This window comes from Arachis hypogaea, chromosome 19 (assembly GCF_003086295.3).
Source record: "Arachis hypogaea cultivar Tifrunner chromosome 19, arahy.Tifrunner.gnm2.J5K5, whole genome shotgun sequence".
NCBI classification, from domain to species: domain Eukaryota; kingdom Viridiplantae; phylum Streptophyta; class Magnoliopsida; order Fabales; family Fabaceae; genus Arachis; species Arachis hypogaea.
In genome coordinates this window covers 116,163,447-116,176,775 of record NC_092054.1, presented here as the reverse complement: position 1 = coordinate 116,176,775, position 13,329 = coordinate 116,163,447, and the positions used below count along the sequence as shown (strand labels likewise).

At 38.5% G+C, this 13,329-nt stretch overlaps 1 pseudogene; it reads left to right on the top strand.

The window, feature by feature from the left end:
* The window catches only part of LOC140182324 (uncharacterized), a 177,071-nt pseudogene that overhangs the window by 152,281 nt on the left and 11,461 nt on the right, over positions 1 to 13,329 (top strand).

The following is a 13,329-nucleotide window of genomic DNA, read 5'->3' as shown; positions in this document are numbered from 1 at the left end:
AATCTGAAATTGAAAATAGCTAAACCTAAGAATCCTAAAACCTAGAGAGATGAGAGAGCTTCTCTCTCTAGAAAACTACATCTAAAACCTAAAATTATGTGAATGAATGTTGTATGATTGAATGCCTCATTGATTCCCCCACTCTGCAGCTTCTATTATGTGTTTTCGGGCTTGGAACTAGGCCAAAAGGAGCCCAGAAATCGCCCCCAGCGTCTTCTGCAATTTCTGTACGTGGCGCATGTTACGTGTACACGTCAATCACGCGTACGCATCGATTGTCTTCTTCGCGTGTCACGAGTACGCGTTAGGTACGTGCATGCGTCGCTATGGAATGCGCCAAGTCACGCGCACGCGTCAGGTACGCGCGCACGTCGTTCCTCGCTGGTTAGCTCCTTAGTTTCTTGTGTTCCTTCCATTTTTGCAAGCTTCCATTCCATCCTCTAAGCCATTCCTGTCCTATAAAGCTTGAAAACACTTAACACACATATCACGGCATCGAATGGTAATAAGAGAGGATTAATAATTAGCAATTTTAAGGCCAAAGAAGTATGTTTTCAATCAAAGCACAGAATTAGGAAGGAAAATGTAAAACATGCAATTTATATGCATAAGTGTGACTTTAGTGGATAAAATCCACTCAAATAAGTACAAAATTTACCACAAAATAGTAGTGCACCACTCCTTTTTTTATGTTAACAGTTTCTTTTGCATTTTTGTTTAGCTTCAAAATTCTGGAATCCCCCCAAGGGAGCGGTTAGAAAAAGAAATACCAATCACTTCCATTCACGCTTAGACCCCTAATGTGGTGAATGATTTATTGGCTGATTTAGAAAGTCTGAATGAAGCATATGAATGTAGCATGGATACACAGAAGGCCATAGTTGAATCTTGCTCGACCAATCAAAGGTCAACAGAGCAGCTCCATACTACACTTCCCACAACCAAGATTGTCGACAATTCCATCCTGCTTCTATTGGCCCAACAACTCAGTGTCATTCTATCCAAACCTGTTTTGACACTTGCTACCGATCCGTACTTTAAGGCTCAGCTTTTTTATATTCTTCAAACTTTTTCAATTACACCACATCCTGAGACTATTGATCCTTTGTTGGCTCACTTGCAGAAGGTTTATGAGGACCTTTATGTCAAATTTCCAGATTCTCAAGCAGCTATCTCATCATATCAACAATCAACTGAAGCTCTTTATAAGTTAAAAAAAGACACCTCCTCTTTTGAGATTGCCAAAACTACCTTGGCTGCCCATATTGCAAAAGCTAAAGATCAGGCTCATGAGTTATCTTAGGAGATTCAAGACTTGGAACAATAGCTGACTGTCAAGAGAGAAGTAAAAAATAGGCTGGATGCTGCTTTGATAAAGAATGAGGGTCAATTTGCTAAAGCAAGTAGCATGCTTGACAGTAGCAATGTGGCCTTACAGTCACTTGAAGAGAAGATGCTCTCCTCACAGGAAGCTGCCAAAGAAGCCAGGAACTTCCAAACTGCTCTCCAAACTAAAGTTACTTGCTTGAAGGAGATCTTTGAAACTTAGTCTTGTATTTCTTATATAGACCTTTGTGATTTTTATATGTCCATGCAATCTTTACTTTTTTAACTTTTAGAGTTTTGTTTATTACTTGCTTTTGTATGCACTCTATCCTTATTTTGGAGACTAGACACTTGCTATTTTTTGGAAGTTATTACATTATTCACACTAAACCAATTATTAATATCACAGTGACCTCTTTTGTATTTTATTTGGGATGACCTCCATATCTGTCCATGTCAGGTTGCACTGGTGCATGCCATCTTAAGTGCATTCACCCCAAATGCTGTCAAATTAAATCAAATGTGCATTTATTGACATGCCTCTAACTTCATACAGGTTTATTCACTAAATTTTTAGTTCTATATGTTGGCATGTACTATACTGCACTTACAAAATGATAAGTTATTTTCTGTATTGACTCTTATTTTAAATTGATACTTTGGACACATATTTGTCTCGTAATCTTAATGCTTTACACTGTCAATGGAACTTGCAATTCAAAGAAATCACAAGGACATGTTAGCTTTTACAAACTGAATTGCAAATATTAGTTAGCTCTTTATTTTTTCCTTTGACACTTCAATTGGATATTTTCATGTCCGTAAACATGTGGAATGTTTATCTCATGTATGCCTGGCCTATATACTTTTAAATATTTACCATTTATTGAAAGAATTCTTCTTCCTGATCTGACTTCAATAATCTTATAGGCATTTCCAGAATAAATCTTGTCAACTACATAAGGTCCTTCCCAAGTTGGAGACCACTTACCATAAGTTTTTGACTTTTTTTCTATAGGCAAAATTGTTTTACATACTAAATCTCCAACTACAAATGTCTTTGCTTTTACACGGTGGTTGTATGATTTTGACATAATCTCTTTTTGTCGAATCACCCGCTCTAAAGCTCTCAACCTTTCGTCATCTAGTTCATTGAGCTCATCATGCGAAGAATTCCAATAATCTACTACTGGTATCTCATCTTGTCTAGCCACCCTTATACTTTGCAGATTAATATCAATTGACAACACCGCATCATGACCGTAAACTAACTTATATGGGGTGGTTCCAGTAGAACCTCTTGGAGAATTTCGGTAAGCCCAAAGAACTTGATTGAGAGTTTGTTGCCAATTTTTTGGCTGCCTTCCAATGTGTTTTTTAATTAATGCAATCAAAATTTTATTTGCTGCCTCCACTTGTCCATTGGCTTGGGCATAATACGGTGTAGAAGAAAGCATTTTTATATCCCTAGACTTGGCATATTCCATGACTTTTTTCCCAATAAACATGGTTCCTTTATCAGTGGTAATAGACTGAGGAATTCCAAACCTATGCACAATATGCTCCTCAATAAAATTAATTATTTCATTGTGAGTCACCTCCCTTAAAGGGATAGACTTTACCCATTTAGAAAAATAATCAACATCAACCAAAATGAACTTATGACCTTTAGAAGAAGGTGGGTGAATCTGTTCGATCAGATCTAAAGCCCAACCTTTAAACGACCATGGCTTAATTATAACATTCGATTCTGACGTTGGAATATGTTGAAGGCTTCCATGTTTTTGGCATTCTTCACAGGACCTATCATAATTTATACAATCTCTTTGAATAGTTGGCCAATACAATCTTCTCCTATTTATCACCCATTTCATTTTTTTCCCTGACTGATGGGCACCACAGATTCCCTCGTGCACTTCAGCAAGAGCCAAATACGCTTGTTTTTCTCCTAAACCTGTCAAGAGGTTTCTATCAATAGATTTCTTAAACAAGACATTATTTATTAGAACATAACTTTGAGCCCTATATTTAAGTTTTCTATTGACACTAAGACTTGGATTTTCTAAATATTCCACGATTGGTACTCTCCAATCTTTTGGGTCTAGTTTTTCTAACGACAATACTTATCTTTCTCTCAAAGGCATAAATATGTCCTTTATCTTTACCAATTTTTCTAGTGTTGAGGACTTGATCTTATATTTTAAAGCAATTTGAGCTAATTCATTCGCTTCTTGATTTAACTCCCTTGGAATGTGCCTTACAATGACATTGTCAAACTCGCTCAACAACTTTGTGGCCACATTGAAATACTTTCTTAAATTTTCACTAACACACCTATACTCAAGTGATACTTGACGGACTACAAGCTGTGAATCTCCAAAAATTTCCAAATTTTTAACTCCTCTTTCTAATAATAATTTCAGTCCCATTATTAACGCTTCATACTATGCCTCATTGATAGAATATGAATAATTCAATTTAAAGAGGAATTTACTTGGCTCGCCGCTTGGAGAAATAATTAAAATTCCTTTACCAACACCACCAATATGGCATGAACCGTCAAAATATAATTTCCAGGGCACCAAACCAACGAAACCTGGTAAACTCTCATCAATGTCAATACAAGGATGGTTGATAAACCACTATTTTATGGTTTATATTGTGTTTAATTATGTGGTTTTATCATGATCCTTACCCACTTATTCATTAAATTAGCATGCATATTAGATTTCTTTCCGGAATTTATTACATGTTTGAAAATTGCTTCCTAGAGACTTTAATTATTTAATTTTAATTCTTCTTTATTCCATTCGATGCCGTGATCTGTATGTTAAGTGTTTCAGATTTTATAGGGCATGAATGAGTTGGAGATTGGGAAGGAAGCTAGCAAAAATGGAAGAAACACAAGAATTTGAGGAGATAACCAGCGAGAAGTGACGCGGTCATATGACTCACGTGACCGCGCGAAGGAGAACAAATCACAGCGACGCGGCCGCATGGCTCACGCGGCCGCGCGGATTGGAAAGCCCAAGCGACGCGGTAGCGTGGACGACGCGAACGCGTGGCGAGGAAAAGCGCAAGTGACGCGTCCACATGGATGACGCGATCGCATGATATGTACGATCTGCATAATCTGCAGAATTCGCTGGGGGCAATTTTGGACCCTATTTCGACCCAGTTCTCGGCCCGGAACAGCAGACTAGAGTCAGAGAATATACAGAAACAAATAACACATTCATTAAGAGACAGTTTTTAGATCTAGTTTTACTCTCTTAGGTTTTTCTCTCTAGGTTTTTAGAATTTTTAATTTTCAATTGATCTTAGCATTGGAACAGGAGAAGAGTTATTTCCTCATCAAGACTTCGCCATTCTAGTTTGTTTTCTTAACTTGGTTTCATTCTTCCATGTTCCTTGCTTTGTTCAATTTTGTCATTCAGATACTTTTATGATTATTTAATGCAAGGATTATTTCATTTTAATTCAATTTTAATTCCAATTATCATGTTTTCTTTTAATTCCCTTTCATGTGCTATGGATTTATTATTTACAATGCATGAGTAGTCTCTTTACTTGATGGGGAGTTGATTAAAAGGAACTCTTGAGTTGGAAGGATTGAAGGAAAAATTTGTAATTGGGTTAAATGTTGGATTGCTATCTTGTCACCAACGCCAATCCCTTTGAACTAAGTGGGTTGCAACTTGTGAACAGATCTGGCATTCCAACTTGTTTGACTTTCCCTTACCTAGTAAAGGATAACCAAACAGAACAACCATTAATTATAAATTAATCTTACAATCACTCCATCAATAGTAGAAATTCCAACCAATCAACTCCCAGTCAAGGCTTTCATTCATATTAATTAAATTTCCTCAATTTAAATTCCAATTTACTTAACTCAACTTCTTTGAACATCTGATTAATAAGATAGCACACTTTTCTGCAACTCGTTGGGAGACGACCTGGGACTTAAAACTCTCAGTAATTTTTAATTTAACTCTCTGTGACATATTTCTAAATTGATAGGCAGATTTTCGGTGAGTTAAGAACAATACTTGCAACGTAACCATTTTAATAATTTTTAATTCACCAGCTTCTGCGTCTCATCAATTTTTGGCGCCGTTGCCGGGGAGTTGCAATAGAGTGCTAATTTTATTAATTAGAATTTATTTATTTGCATTTTATTTTATTTTGCTACTATGAGATGCATGTTTCTTCCGTCAAATGACGCGTTCACTTCCTGATCCACGCTTGCTAATATTCGATCCTGAAATTGAAAGGACAATTCACGAATAAGGCGAGAACAGAGTCGGTTAGCCCGCTCTGAGGGTGGATCTGAAAGTGAATCCGAGGAAGAAACCAGCCCCCGTTCTACTGATTCGGTTGTTTTACGTGCAGAAAACATGGCAGCTAGGAGAGTTACCATCCAGGAGGAAGGAGCCCCTGATTTTACAATGCAACCGTTTCAAGCGCATCATCCAGCGGTAGCTACGGATTTTGAAATAAAGACCGCACTGCTAAATTTGATGCCCAAGTTTCATGGCCTACCTGCTCAAGAGCCTATCAAGCACTTGAGAGATTTCCAGGCAGCCTGTTCTACTGTCAGGCGTGATGGCACTGATGAAACTTCAATTCTGCTGAAAGCTTTTCCATTTTCTCTTGAGTTAAAAGTAAGAGAGTGGTACTACACTCAACCTCTAGCAAATGTATCCAACTGGGATACACTCAGAAAGGAGTTTCTGGAGAAATTCTTTCCATCTGAAGTTACTGATAAACTGAGGAAGGATATCTCCACAATTGTTCAGGATGACAATGAGACTCTCTTTGAATACTGAGAGCGCTTCAATAATCTTCTGGAAGCATGCCCCCATCACATGATTGACAAGATCGTGCTACTCAGCTATATTACACAGGGTATGAGGCCCCAAGATAAGACCACACTGGAAAGTGCCAGCAATGGGTCTATGAAGAATTACAAGACCACTGATGAAGCTTGGCAATTGATCAGTGATTTAGCTGAATCCACTAGGAACCACAGACAGAAGCAAGGTCGTTCAAAAGCTGTTGCAGAAGTACCTTCTAGCAAAGAGACTGCTGCTCTAACTCAAAGCATCTGTGAAATGACCAACTTGCTGAAGCAAATACAGTTGAATCAACAAGCTTAGCAAGCTCAACCTCCTCCACCACAACAAAACCAGCAACTAGTCTCACAAAGAATTTGCGGAATCTGTGCTGATTATAGTCATTACACTGATGAATGCCCGCAGCTCCAACAAGAAGACAACATGGTGGCATCCACTCACAACTTCTATGACCGCCCCAACCAAGGGTACAATCAAGGTGGAAATAATAACCATGGATGGCAGGACAATTTAAACCAGAATTGGAGGGACAACAATAACAGAGGAGGCAGAGATAATCAGAGAAATCAGAGGTGGAACAATAACAACAACAGGTAGCAAAATCAACCTTACAGAGCACCTCACCTGAGGCAGAACCAAGGACCACAGAACAATCAGCAGCAGACCTCTCAATTTACTCATTCCTCGTTATCTTCTAATGAAGATCTACTACAATCTTTTGAGAAAAGACAACAGACCATGGAAAACAACATCATGAATAGTATTAATGCCAGTTTGAATGGTCTCACCTCTACTCTGCAAGCTTTTATGACACAGTTTGGATCAGCACAAAATTCCAGTAACCAACCTTCAAGCACCACTGGAATCCCCTCTCAACCATTATCCAATCCAAAGGGAGGCATTAATGCCATCACCCTGAGGTCCGAAACCACACTGCAGGAGAGGAATCAGGAGGAACCAAGCTCACCAGAATACGCCTCAGCTGAAGAGGTGGTAGAAATCGAAGATGTTGAAGAGGAAGAGGATATACAAAACATAGCTGAAGAAGAAACAGCTCAACCACAGAAGGAAGCACCAAAAGGCACAGGCACCACAGAAAATACTACTCCTATTCCATTTCCACAACTTGCAAGGAAGCCCAGGAAGCAGCTGGAACCCGATCCTAAAATGGTAGAGATATTCAAAAAGGTTGAGGTAACTGTTCCCCTTTTTGATGTTATTCAGCAGGTACCTAAATATGCAAAGTTTCTAAAAGACTTATGTATCCATAAAGACAAAATTAATGAATTAGAAACTATTCCTTTAGGTAGTTCTATATCTACTTTAATGGGAGGATTACCTGAAAAATGTAGTGATCCAGGTCCTTGCATAGTTAGTTGTACTATTGGTGGTGTAGTAATTTATGATTGCATGTGTGATTTAGGAGCATGTGTCAGTATAATGCCTTTGTCTATATATGATGTTTTGAGGCTCCCTCCCTTAAAAAGGTCGGTAGCTCATTTTGTGTTAGCAGATAAAAGCATTATTACAGTGGCTGGAGTTGCTAAAGATGTTTTGGTGAACATTAAAGGGCTCACATTTCCCACTGATTTTTATATCTTGGAGATGCCCCACAATGATTCAGATAAGCCATCATCAATCCTACTTGGAAGACCATTCCTGAAGACATCAAAATTCAAGTTGGATGCTTTTTCAGGAACATACTCCTTTGAAATAGATGGCCACATAGTAATCTTCAATCTGAATGGAGTCATTGACAACCCCCCAGAAGATCGTTCCATCTTCCAGTGTGATGTCATAGACGAAAGTGTGGCTGAAGTTCAAAAGGAAGAGTTTGAAGAGAGGCACACTGGACAAAGTCCAAGTGTGGGGACCCTCTTAACTGACAATGGGGGCACTTCGCCATTTTCACAAGCCCCAGATAATCCAGAACCCACCCATGATCAAAAGTTAGAATTGAAACCTCTCCCTCCACATCTCAAATATGCTTATCTTGAGGATGAGCAGAAGCTTCCGGTTATTATTGCAAGGGAACTGACTTCTCAACAAGAAGAGCAGTTACTTGATGTACTGAGGAAGCATAAGAAGGCGATTGAGTGGAGCTTAGCAGACATAGTAGGAATCAACCCTCAAGTATGCGAGCACAGAATATTTTTAGAAGAGGGAGCAAGACCTGTCCGTCAACCACAAAGAAGATTGAATCCCACCATCTTGAAAGTTGTCAAAAAGGAAGTGACCAGACTATTAGAAGCAGGTATCATATATCCCATTTCAGACAGTGAATGGGTGAGCCCAGTACAAGTGGTGCCCAAGAAGTCTGGAGTCACTACAGTGAAGAGTGGGCATGGAGAGCTCATAGCAACTAGAGTTCAGAATGCTTGGAGAATCTGCATTGATTACAGGCGTCTCAACCAAGCTACCCGTAAGGATCACTACACACTTCCATTCATTGATCAAATGCTGGATCGCCTGTCAGGTAAATCACATTATTGCTTTTTAGATGGTTACACAGGTTATTTCCAGATTCATATAGCTCCTGAGGATCAGGAAAAGACTACTTTTACATGTCCTTTTGGGACTTATGCTTATAAGAGAATGCCCTTTGGCTTGTGCAATGCACTAGCTACCTTCCAAAGGTGCATGATGAGTCTTTTCTCTGATCTTATTGAGGACTGTATGGAAGTTTTTATGGACGATTTTAGCGTTTACGGTGATTCTTTTAGCCTTTGCTTAGAGGGATTATCTAGAGTATTAGATAGATGTGTTAATGCAAACCTTGTATTGAATTTTGAAAAATGCCACTTTATGGTAAAACAAGGGATTGTATTAGGACATGTGGTATCTAATAATGGCATTTCTGTAGACCCAGCAAAGGTGAATGTTATTTCTAGTTTACCTTACCCCTCTTCTGTGAGGGAAGTCCGTTCGTTCCTTGGCCATGCAGGTTTCTACAGGAGATTTATTAAGGAATTTAGTAAGGTGGCAATTCCCTTATCCAAATTACTGCAGAAGGATATTGAGTTCGAGTTCAGTGAGGATTGCAAACAAGCATTTGATAAGCTGAAGACTGCTCTAACTCAAGCCCCCAATTGTGAGAGGACCAGACTGGAGCCAGCTGTTTGAAATCATGTGCGATGCCTCCAACCATGCAGTAGGAACAACGCTGGCTCAGCGTGAAGGTAAGGATCCTTTTGTTATTGCCTATGCGTCTAAGACTTTAGACACTGCCCAGTCCAATTATACTACTACTGAGAAAGAGCTTCTTGCTATTGTTTTTGCTCTGGATAAATTCCGAGCTTATTTACTTGGTACTAGAGTAGTAGTGTATTCGGACCATGCAGCGCTAAAGTATCTATTAGCTAAAAAGGAATCCAAACCAAGACTTATACGTTGGATATTGCTGTTACAAGAATTTGATTTAGAAATAAAGGATAGGAGTGGTAATCAGAATTTAGTAGCAGACCACTTGAGTCGCCTTGAACATATTAAGGATGATTCTACTCCTATAGATGATAATTTTCCTTTTTACAACCTGCAAGCAGTATCTAAGGTAGTCCCTTGGTATGCACCTGTCGCTAATTATTTAGTTAGCCGCACATTTCCTCCACATTTTTCTAAACATCAAAGAGACAAGCTGAAAAGCGAGTCTAAATATTATATATGGGATGACCCATATTTATGGAGGTGTGGCACTGACCAGATCATTAGACGTTGTGTGCCTCAATCAGAATTCCAGTCCATTTTAGAGGCCTGTCACTCATCTGAGAGTGGAGGACATTTTGGCCCTCAAAGAACAGCTAGGAAGATCTTAGACTGCGGATTCTGGTGGCCTACTCTTTTTAGAGTCGCTGCTGAGTTTTGTAAATCTTGCCTCCTGATGTGCGGAAAATGATCCGACACAAAACTCACCGGCAAGTGCACCGGGTCGCATCAAGTAATAATAACTCACGGGAATGAGGTCGATCCCACAGGGATTGATGGATCAAGCAACTTTAGTGGATGATTAGTTTAGTCAAGCTAACATTAATGTGAATGGAGTGAAATTGTAACCAACAGAAAGTAAAGGACAATGAATTTAAAGTTGCAGAATGTAAATTGGCAAGTAACTTTAAGAGCAAGAAATGTAAATTGCAAGAATCTTAAATTGCAAGAAAAGTAAAATTTCATTAAATGTAAAGGGGAGTGGGTGCTGGAAATTAAAGAGAGCAATAGATCAAAGCTTAGAGAAAATTAAACTTGCAGCAAAAGTAAATCAGATTATGAACATAAATGTAAAATGCAGAGCACTTGCAGAAGAATTAAATTGCTTGAATGTAAATTGAATTCAGTAAGAACAGAAAGCAATGAGAACCAAAGATCAAAATCAAGCTCAATGTAAATTAAATTGTAAACTTGCAGCAAAGGAACTTGTAGTAGAGGAGAAATTAAAATTGCAGAAGAAGAAAACAGAGAGAATTCTCAAGGTGAAATTGAAACAGAATTTCTTCAATTCTCAACCCAAGATTTAAAACAAAAAGAAAAACTAAAGAGAGAAAGTTCTGTATTCCTAATGCTCCCTAGTGGAGCTCCTCTCTAATAAAATGAAACAGATGCCTATTTATAGGCATTTTACAAAATGAAAATGAAATTCAAAACAAATTACAATTAAAATGAAATTTCTATTCTAACTATCTCTTGTGCCTTTGAGTGGTGTCAATTGGGCCCTTGCTCTTGATGGAATTGGGTTGACAAAAGCCTCTGTTGATTGCTCTTGGAGTTGGAGAGAAACCCATTGTGAACCGGGCCATGAATCATAAAAGTTTGAGTAAAAGTTTGAGTAAAAGTTTGAGGCAAACTTTTACTCAAACTTTTTATACCAGCTGCCCTTATTTGCTGCTACCAACGTTTGGGCTAAAGTTTGAGGTCAAACTTTTAGCCAAACGTTGGGCCTTCTTGCATGCATGTTGGGGTATTACTTTGTCTGCTTGTCAACGTTGCCGATTTTATGCCCACTATAGATTATTATATATGGTTAGAAAGCTCTGAATGTCAGCTTTCTAACCCAATTAGAATCACCTCAATTGGACATCTACAACTCAAGTTATGCTCATTTGAAGAGGACAAGGTCGCTGGCCTTGGTGTGCAGCGTTTGAGGTAAAGTTTGCCTCAAACGTGGTCGAAAACGCCAGTTCTAGAGGCTCAAACATATTGTCCACCCCATACTATTATACATTGCTGGAAATCTCTGAATGTCTACTTTCCAATGCCGTTGGAAGCGCATCATTTGGAGCTCTACAGCTCGAGTTATACTCCGTCGAAGGTGCAGAGGTCAATTGGCCTCACTGCAGGTTGCCACCATGTTCATTTATGCTCATTGCGGGGCAGTTTTCTCCCTCAATTTTAGTGTCCACCATGCAGTGGCATATATGCTTAGAAAGCTCTCGATTCCTACTTTCCATTGCTTTTTGAATCACCTCATTTGGAGCTCTGTAGCTCAAGTTATTCTTGTTGGAAGTATACCCCTTGTATGCCTTGTGGTGTGGCGCCAACGTTTGCCAAAAAGCTTGAGGCAAACGTTGGCGCAAGCTTTTTCTCCCCTGGGTATGTTGGTGTGGTGCCAACATTTGCCAAAAAGTTTGAGGCAAACGTTGGCGCAAGCTTTTGCTCCCTCCAGGGTGTAGTCAAGCTCCTCCAAAAGTTTGAGCTAAAGTTTGAGGCAAACTTTAGCTCAAGCTTTTTTCCTCTCTTGCTCTTTGTTTTGAGCCACGCTTTTCTTCCTTTGGGCCACGCTTCTCTTCCTTGATTTGGTCATGGGTCACGCTTTTAGAAGCGTGGCCTAAGCCTCCAAAGTGTGCTCCAACTTCAAAGTGTGCCCAAAATTCCTCTTTTCTTCTTTTTAGCTTATTTTGTGCTCTTTTTGCTTCTTTTTCTTCTTATTTCCTACAAAGTTTATCAAATCAAAAGATTAAAGAAATATACCATTTAAGCACCAAAGAATGCAATATTTAAGCACTAATCATAAATTTCTTGTATGAAAAAGCATAGAAAAACATGACATAATGACATGTCATCACAACACCAAACTTAAACCTTGCTTGTCCCCAAGCAAGAAAAAGAATCATGCAATAGAGATTGACAATCCAAGGTAAGAAGAATAGCAACTCAATGTTCATGGTAAGCTAGTTTTCTAAGCATGCTACAATCACAAAAGAAATGTAAATGATTGATGCTTCCATCTAGCTCAATTTATGAAATCTTTCTCTTATATTTCTTCCTTGAAACAAGCTTTTGATTTTTTTTATTAGCTTCTCTTTTTGGGTACTTTGCCCCATGAGTTGATAACAAAGCTACGACTTCTAAATGCTTTGTTTTCAAGTATTACCACTTGATACATAAGCACCACAAGCATTTGATTAGAGGACTTCATTAAGCTCATTTTTTTCTTTTCTTTTCTTGACTCTCTAATCATTGATGCTCAGAGCCTTGAGCTTTGAGGGAGTGCTTTTGCACTTTGAGCCTAACCTTGACTTCTAAGTGTTTTGTTTTCAAGCATTTGGCTTGATACATAAACACCACAAGTACTTAGCAAATAAATTACCATTGGTACTCAGAGCCTTCAGCTTTCTCATTCTTTCCCTTTTTCTTTTCTTGCTTTATTTTGTATTTGCTTTCAAGGTTTTCATGATTTTAAAAGATTTCACAAAACGTGCTAGATGAAAACTTCAATTAAATAAAATCTAATGCAATTAAGCAAAAATCAAACATACTAGCTTCCCAATACTTTTATGCACATGCTAAAATCTTCTTTAATGCCTTGTTTGTTTATGATCATGATACTTTGTTGCTTTTGAATTCACAAAACTCAAGTTGGTAATCATAATGACACAGCACCATGTTGCAAATCAAGATTCAAGTTATGCTTTATTCATACACACATGTAAACAGAAAGGATGAAGACAATCATGCAATTTAAGTGCTGGAAACAAATGAGGAGAAAAGGAACTCTACAACCTTGTAGTTCATCTTCATTATTGTTGTCCTTTTTCCTCTATTCTTCCTCCTTCCCTTGCCAAACTCAGAATGCTTGCTCATCCTCAAGCAACAATTAGAACCATGGCTATGGGGCTAAGATGGATCATGAGTGTCTTACACAATGAAAAGTTAG